The sequence below is a fragment of the Alexandromys fortis genome, unplaced genomic scaffold (genome assembly GCF_014885135.2).
Source record: "Alexandromys fortis isolate MF-2015 unplaced genomic scaffold, M_Fortis_MF-2015_v1.1 scaffold_5, whole genome shotgun sequence".
Lineage (NCBI taxonomy): Eukaryota > Metazoa > Chordata > Mammalia > Rodentia > Cricetidae > Alexandromys > Alexandromys fortis.
The window spans coordinates 16808133-16816619 of record NW_026067924.1 but is presented as its reverse complement, the minus strand read 5'-3'; the positions used below and the strand labels follow the sequence as shown (position 1 = coordinate 16816619).

The 8487-nt window shown below is 43.8% G+C and overlaps 1 long non-coding RNA gene and 2 other non-coding genes across 3 annotated transcripts; 1 reads left to right on the top strand and 2 right to left on the bottom strand.

Moving 5' to 3' along the window:
* The first annotated feature begins 2433 nt into the window (after positions 1-2433).
* On the top strand, positions 2434-8447 carry LOC126501838 (uncharacterized). The gene is made up of 4 exons (XR_007591805.1): positions 2434-2667; positions 3194-3672; positions 6172-6304; positions 7014-8447. It is a non-coding gene; the product is annotated as an uncharacterized lncRNA (long non-coding RNA).
* On the bottom strand, positions 4008-4081 carry Trnai-aau (transfer RNA isoleucine (anticodon AAU)). The gene has a single exon. It is a non-coding gene; the product is annotated as a tRNA-Ile (tRNA).
* Trnaf-gaa (transfer RNA phenylalanine (anticodon GAA)) lies at positions 5007-5079 on the bottom strand. Its single transcript has one exon. It is a non-coding gene; the product is annotated as a tRNA-Phe (tRNA).
* Positions 8448-8487: the final 40 nt, after the last annotated feature.

The window sequence follows — 8487 nt, the reverse complement described above, 5'->3', positions numbered from 1 at the left end:
GTTTACAATTGATATTACATAAATCCCATCTAAATTAGATATCCTCTAATTTAGTCATTCCATTTTCAAACTGTCTTGCATATCATCATACAAAGACTCAAAACCCTCCATTATAATGGTTTTTTTCCCATTGTTTTAATGTGGGAAAAAAAAACTCTCTTTTAACTAATTCCTCCCTTTAAGAATTCCCAATTGTCTTGCCAAATCTACTGACGATATTGATGAAGATGTGAGGCAGATTGCTGCTGTGTAGAACAGTAAAAGCCTGACTGGATTTCAAGGCAGCTATCTAGTTTGGCAGCAGCCCAAGAAGGGGGTTCAGCGAGAGCCCACAACTGACAGGAAAGAAGGGGGTGGAGGGGAGGGAGAGAGAGATAGAGAGAGGGGACTGTTTGAAAAATACACGGGGGCTTGTTTGGAAAAAGCACATGTATTAAGGGGCTGCCTGAATGCTACAACAGAAAAAGTCCCAAGTTTCTCAGAGGCTTGGGGAAAAAAGAAAAGAAAACCTAGCCACACGGGCTGGAGCTCCACATAGCCTGTGTCTGTGGCTTTTTTGTGAGTTTTGTACCCCAAATGTTGGGTGCCAAATGTAGCACAAATGATAAAAACCCAGAGACAGATATTAGGGTTCAAGCTGAAGATCAGAAAAGCAAAACAGCCACACAACTAGAGAAGTCTTATCTCTACCAAGTCTGGGTGACTGCAGACTGAGCCCTGTATCCTCCTGTTTTATATTCCCCTTTATTGCTGGGATTAAAGGCATGGACTCCCTAGTACTGGGATTAAAGGTATAAACCACCACCACCTGGATCTGTTTCTGCGTTGACCTTGTGTATTCCAGGGTGGCCTTGAACTCACAGAGATCCCTCTGCCTCTGTCTCCCAAATCCTGGGATTAAAGGTGTGTGATACCCTCTGATCTTCAGGCAAGCTTTATTTATTAAGATATCACTATACAGAGGAGTTCTGCTATGCTAGAGCTAGAAGGTGTGCGGAGTCAGGTGCTTGCTGTAGGAGAGAGTGTACTCTAAGGAGTGGCTGTCAAGTGGAACTGAGTCTCATCTCTAGCTCACACTGCAGAGCAAATGGTGTGTTCATTTTCAAATGAATAAGTCTTCCTACGTTAGGTTGGTGATGATTGGATGGTTAAGGCATAAGACTTTGAGTCCAAAGGGGCTCCCCATGCAGGTTCAAGTTCAGGTTCAAATTCTGCTTACAGATACATTTTCCTGTTTGATTTCTGCAAAATATTCAATGGTCTGGTGGTGGGATGAGCACCCTACCCTGACAAACCCTTTACATCCTGAAATCATCCAGGGAGCACCCAGAAGTTGAATTCTATTTTATATTTAAGTGTTCTTAGTTATTTCTTTGCATTATAATGCCACTTTATAATGCATTTATCCATGGTGATTAATTAGACTGTTGGCATGTTTGGACACAAGGGAAAGATTAGCCAAACTAAGGAAACAACTCAAAACTGGGCACAGAAAAGAGTATAAGACCAAATCTGAAGAAATTAATCTCCTTATAGCATAACTAATATCTCAGAGATAAAAATGGGTCTTTATGAAAAGAGGAAGGGACTGCCCCCAGGGTGGAAGAGGTCTAAAAAGAAGGAAACACAAAATATGGCATATCTTATTTCATATGCAGAATCTATATGTAAATGTCCACATATGTGTGCATGTTAGTGCACCAAAGCAGGAAGCCTCTCTGTGAGGAAGGACATCATTGAAGGAGAAAGAATAACCATGGGCAAGGTACAATGATATGTGTTTTTAAAAAGTCATTATTTCATAAGTTAACAAATTAATTTTAAAAATTATAATTGGTCCTTGCTTCCAATAGAGAATTTTGTGTGGAAATATGTAGGCAAATAAATGATGATCTCCTAATTGCATGTTGGGCTCCCACCCTGTAACCCTGATATGGCTCTGATTGTGTTAGTGTCTAGATATATAATCAGTCATTTTTTCTAGTTGCTAAGTACAGCAAAGTCCTGGACTGACACGTAAAGGAACTTGGGGTGCAGGTCAGTTGCGCGATGAATAGGATTTCTGACTCCGAATCGGGAGATTCCTGGCTGGGCTTCTAGCTGCTTCTGTTAGCTTGTTTGTTTCTTTTCTGCGTGCTTTCGTTCAAATTCATGTAGAAACAATTCGTAGTATTCAAGCGCCTAAACATCCATTATCTGTCAAGTTGTTTTCTGTGTCTGGAAGCTACTTCCGAAGCAGTTAAGCAAACTTATTCTGAGAACTTTTCTTTCTGATTTCTAGCTCTTCCTAATTCAAGGAGTCAGAAGAAATGCTTTACAACCAAAGAAAGGCGTGAAAGCAGAAAAGGACAAAGACGGGGCGGGGCGGGTTCGGGGAATAAGATAGTAACAAAAGGTGTAGAATCTGAAAAGAATTTGGAGGGAGGAAGAGAATCGGCAAGGGAGGGAACCCGTGAGAGCAAGTGGGAGAATTATATCAAAGTATAATGATATCTGTATGAAAATGTCACAAGAAAACTTACTTCATTGCATACTAACTTAAAAACAATACAAATTACGTTAAATAAACACCCTAAAGGAGCGGCCGGGTAGCGGGTCAGAAATGCCAGCGTTCGGGAGGAAGAGGCAGAGCGATCGCTCGTTTCAAGGCGTGATCTCAACAACCAAGTAAGCTAAATAGAAATCTCTTTCCTATCTGGCTTCACCAATACTTTTTCCTACCAGAAAGAGCGCTCACTTATGGAGTCGGTCACTCCTTCCCCGCACAACTCTAGAAATGGCCCCTGCGAAAACTAAGGGGACATCTCCCTGGGGATTCCTGATACAAGCCCGGCTGTGAGGTCGCGGGACACTGGCGGTTTGGCCTCAGTGGAGCCGGCTAAACTCGGTTTGGCCACCGACCTGGTCGACCGAGCAGTTCCGCATCCTTGACCCTCAGCTCCGCTATGTTTACGTAGAGATGGGCACAGGCTAAACACAAGAGCTACCCAGGGAGGGAGAGGGGGAGGCAAGGCGAAGAAGCGTGAAAAGCAAGCCTCAGAATGCGCACCTAAATCGAGACTTTTTTCTGCTTCAGGCGGAATGGAGAAAGACGCTGGAGGCTGAGGTTATGGTCAAATGGGAGGGATTTTCTGAAGTTATACCAAGAGCATTTTAGTTTGTGAATGGACTTCCTATCTTCCCTCTCACACAGAGCTTGGAGATTACTCATGTCCCAGAGATTATGCGAAGGAATCTAAGAGCTGCCTCCTGGTGACAGGGCCTGTGGCTCCGTGTTCCGGTCACTGCTCATGTGCAGACTAGACATATAGATCTCTTAGTGGGCCCTGCGCTAAGAACCAATATAAAAGCGGCCATTCGCCCCTCACAATGCAGTCGAGAGCAGATATTAATTAAGTCTTGGAGTGTCTGGTCAGATGAGGCTGTGCAAGCGACACCTAACACCAGAGAAAGAGCCGGGCACAGGGGAGTTCTAGGCTGCTGCTGCAAGGAACCCTTGATTCTGCACCTCGGCTGGGTCTTTGTACAGCAAACACATCGCTGAGTGTAAGGTTCAGCCGCCCCTGCTGTCCAGAGGACCCTACAGGACCCTGAAAACCACATCAACCCAACCCGCTGTCTAGAGCTACCAAGATCCTTTCCGAAAGCTGTCTGGAAGCCTCACCTGGGCAGGTGAGTTACCCCAGCAAAAATGAAAAAGGTAAATCCGGCTGAGAGGCTGAATCAGGAGGATCAAAGACAGACTTTGCTTTGGATACCCAGCCAGTTCAAGACCAGTCCTAGCTAAGTGAGACCCTGTCTTAAAAATTAAAAGTAAAGTTTAAAATACATGCGAGAAAGAATTTTGTACCTTCTCCTAATTCCCTCTAAGATTAACACCAGGATTTCGTACGTAGCTCAATCAGGTAGGCTTCAAGCTACCTGTTGATCTCCTTCGACAAATTTTGGATTATGAGCTGCGGGAATCCTGAAACTCAGATGCGAGAAGATTCAAAAGTTCCTCACACTGGCCCGTACGGGGATCGAACCCGCGACCTTGGCGTTATTAGCACCACGCTCTAACCAACTGAGCTAACCGGCCATATAGGCGTCTGGGAGGAAAATTACATGAGAAGGTTTTGTGTCTGTGCGACTTTTTTTTTTTTTTTTTTAATCTTTTTCAAAGAAACTTTTAAAGTTATATGCGTATATTTAAGCAAGAGAATCTGGGATACCTCAGCATCAAATTCGAACCAAAAGTTTTAACAGTTGATGCTCTGTTCCTGAAAAGGTGCTCAGGACCCGATGTTTCACTTTCGAAGCTACCAGTCACTGGACCGCAAATTGAAAACTTCTCAATCATTTGTTACTAAGTTGGCTCAAAGCAAATACTCAGTGCCCCGTGGGGTTGAGGAATGGATTCTCTAAAGAATCACACCCTTTAGCGTCTAGGTTTGGAACTAGGGTGGACCCACAGAACATAGAAAACCTGGTGTGAGCATCGGAGGTGGGTGGTCCTTGACTTGGGCAGGGAACCCTGATTGCTCTTTGGGCTGACGAGGGAGGGGGACTTTATGGGGAGGAGGGGAAGGGAAATGGGAGGCGGCGGTGGGGAAGAGACAGAAATCTTTAATAAATAAATAAATTAAATAAATAAATAAATAAAACCGGGTGTGGCTTTCCATCTCGGTACGAGGAGACCCAGGGAACCATGGTGGTGCTAGAGACGGAACTCAGAACCTAGTATATGGGGCCACTACACTCCCTTCCCTGAATCTTATATATGCATTTAATAGTACCTACTTTCACACGAATAGGGCACTGGATTTTTTTTCCTTCTTATTTTCCTTCGGTGAATTACTGGAAACTGGGGAAGAATTTAGCTTCGTGGACGCAAGAAGATTTTCAAAGCCTTTATCCATTATAGCAGTAAAATTACAAAACCGTTATCATATAATGGGGTCGGTCGTTTCAGCCTTACCAAAGTAACAATGTCAAACACAACTCGTTTGTGAAAAACAAGTATTTGCCGAAACCCGGGATTGAACCAGGGACCTTTAGATCTTCAGTCTAACGCTCTCCCAACTGAGCTATTTCGGCCTGCATTATAAACCCTGACCAGTCATATCATGGTTTCAGAGGGTCCCCGGAAAGAACATTACCGGAAAGAAAGAAAGAAAGAAAGAAAGAAAGAAAGAAAGAAAGAAAGAAAGAGAGAGAGAGAGAGAGAGAGAGAGAGAGAGAGAGAGAGAGAGAGAGAGAGAGAAAGAAAGAAAGACAGAGAGTGATCGAGAAAGGAAAGAGTCCAGTCAAAGCTGGAGTCAGGAAGATTGCAAAGTCTGAAGATCTAAGCCAGCGAGTTTAGCAGGTAACAAGGCAGTAACCAAGTCAAGAAAACGAGTAAAGGGCACCAGACAACAGAATTGCAGGTGTGAAGGTCTGGATACCAAGCCCAAACTCAATGAGAGAACAAAGGCCAGAAGGTAAAGTCTCAGGAGCTAGCTGATGGCCAGGTGGCACTTCTACTCGGGAAAGAAATGCACGCCCCGTCTGCAGAAAACATCATCAGTCTTTTATACAAATGTTGTTGCACAAGTAAGAAGCAAGCAAGCGGATTACAGGGGCCAACGAAAAGCAGTTAGCTTGCCCTAAACCACAAAATTGTTTAAAGTTTTCAATAACAGACAAGGTTCCAGGTGTGACCTAGTTTAGGCAACTTGCCTGAACAGATGTTATCACCTTGCTGTTACTGAGCCTTCCTTACAGCACACTGAATCTGTGCGGTTTACCGATTTAAGTTTTTCTTTTGGAGATGTTTTTCTCCTAGGTCACATCACGGGGAGCTCAAGATACTTCAGTTTCCCTTTTAGCAAGGTACATTCTGGGATGGCAAACAAAGCTTTGCATCTCAGTGTCTGGAGCATCTGACCACAGACATGCGGTGGGTAAGATGACCAAGTGCCAGTTCCTGGTCTTCAGCCCCGCCAAAAGTCCCTACAGTTCTTAACCAGTTTTGCCTGGCTTGATTCTGACTAGGCGAGGGGAAAAATGTCCGCATCCCATCACCTCTGGGCAGTCTCCAGTCTAGCCCCCAACATTTCTGGATCAAACTTTTGTTTCCCCGTCTGTGTCTCTCCAGTCTAACCAGTTCTCTCTCCCTGTCCCCCTGTCTGTCTCCTCTCTTTGAAGCAGAATTTTCCTGTTGTCTGTAGTTCCTTTTACGCACGTTCCATTACAAAAATCGTGTTTGCTGAAAACATATCTTCTGCTCACTTAAAGAATAATTATGGAAAGAAGCTCGAAAAGGGGGACCAGCGGGAAACAGGTAACAGGAAGGGGGAAAAGTGAAAGACGGTGGGGGGGGGGGTTTAGTTGGGAAGGGCGTCGGTGCTCAGTTCAGAAGGAGATGGGAAAGAAGGAAAAAATAATACTAAGATTGTTGAAAAAAAAAAAAACACTGGGATCATATCATTTTATGTTTACCTAAAATTAAATTCAGTGCATGTGCGAGCGTGCGTGCGTGCGCGCGTGTATGTGTGTGTGCGTGTGTGTGTGTGTGTGTGTGTGTGTGTGTGTTTAAATGAAGTTACAACAGACTAGTAATAAGGATTCTGCCAAGAGCCATAAATTATCGGTCAGGGAAATCCAAGAAGACTCCCCAAACGGGCGAAGCCTGGTTGCCTTCCAGGGGTTGAAGATTAGTGCCTGTTGCCAAAGCCATCCCACAGTTTAGGACTCAGGATTCTACCCTCTGACCTGAAAGCCCCCCCTTGACGACTAGCTTCACACAGCTGGGAGGTGCTACGTAAGCTGCCAAGGGAGGAGATGGATCGATAGTCCTTCCCAGCGGTGGGACCTATATTTTGGCTGTAACCAACGGTCGGGCTTAAGACCCCACGCAACTCCTGGAAACTTTTGCCTAGTACTGTCAAACTTTTGGCTAGTGGGGTCATTGATCTAGAGCACAACCCACCCCTGGCACTTTCCTAAACCAGTGTGATTCCCAAGTGCGTTCTAAATGCTTACACCCACAGGTAAGTGTAACTCAGCCCCCCTCATCAAAGACAGACAGAAACCGTTACGGCAGCCACAAACAGTCAAAATGCAAAGAACTGGCTACGACGTGCCGAACCCCGAGAAATGCATTTATACCACATAACCCCTTCGCCAAAGATACAGGAACGTTGTGGAGAGGGAGCGGAAATATGACGAGAGCCAGAGGACCCGGGAGTTTGCTGAAATCTAGATTTGACAGGGAAACTACATCCATGGATTCTCAACAATTTGACTGCCTGGACAAGACCTGAACAATGACAACACCAGTTGACATGCTGACATGGATGGGGGCTCTCCTCGATGAAAGACTGTAAGGAATTAAAGACGGGTGAGAGAAATAGACTTCGTCTTCCCCACGGATGAACCCCTAATTGGTTATCTAATACCAAGTTGTCAGTCCTAAAAACATAAAACATATTAGCAACACACTAAATGAATTCCATAGGCTGTATTTATATGTTTATTCGTGTGAGTGTGCATGTGCAAAACAATAATAATTAAAGAGAAAGAGGTCATGAATTCGAAAGGGAGCTGGGACAAAAGAGGATTTAGAAAGAAGAGGGGAAGGGGAAACTGATGTAATTATATCTTAATTTTTAAAATACAGTTTAACATCAGGTATTGGTGGCGCATACCTTTAATTGCAGCACTTGGGAGGCAAAGCCAGGCGAATCTCAGAGTTTGAGGACAGTCTACAAAGCATGTTCTAGGACAGCGATGAGTGTTACACAGAGAAATCCTGTCTTCAAAAACCAACCAAATAAGTAATAAATAAATAAAAACTGTTAAAAAAAAAGATAGAAAAAAATACTTGAAAAGTTAGAAAAAGGAGTAACCTATCCGCTTTCGAAAGTATGATAGAAGGGAGGGAGGGAGACAGTGGTAAGATCTAATCATGGTTCCCAAGGAAGAGATTCAAAGCTTCCTGATGCTCAGAGGAGAATCTTCCTAGATTTTAGGACATCATCTAAGATCATCTAATTGGGCACCCAAAGACCTCTTTCCCATTTAATTTTCTTGTTCTACTGAGAATAAGTACGGAGCAAACCAGGTGGTGGTGAACGCCTTTAATGCCAACACTTGGCAGACAGAGGCAGGCAGATCGCCAGAGCCACAGAGAGAAACCCTGTCCAAAAAAAAAAAAAAAATTACAGAGTAAAAGCCCTGAATGAATGTGCCATTTAATGAATTTTACAAGTTTATAACCCCATATTGTTGTGAAATGTTAATTTAAGATGTGTGATTCATTTGGGAGCTGGGTGGCAGGTCGATCCCTCAAAAGAGGCAAAGAACATAGAGTAAAACACTACCAACAACGTTGTAGGACTGTCAGTGACTTCAAACTCTCTCTCAGTTCATACTTCCACAAGGTGGCCACAGTCAGGAACCTTTCCACCATCTGTAGTGGCTGTTTTAATTTAATAACCATATATATATATATATGGTTATTAT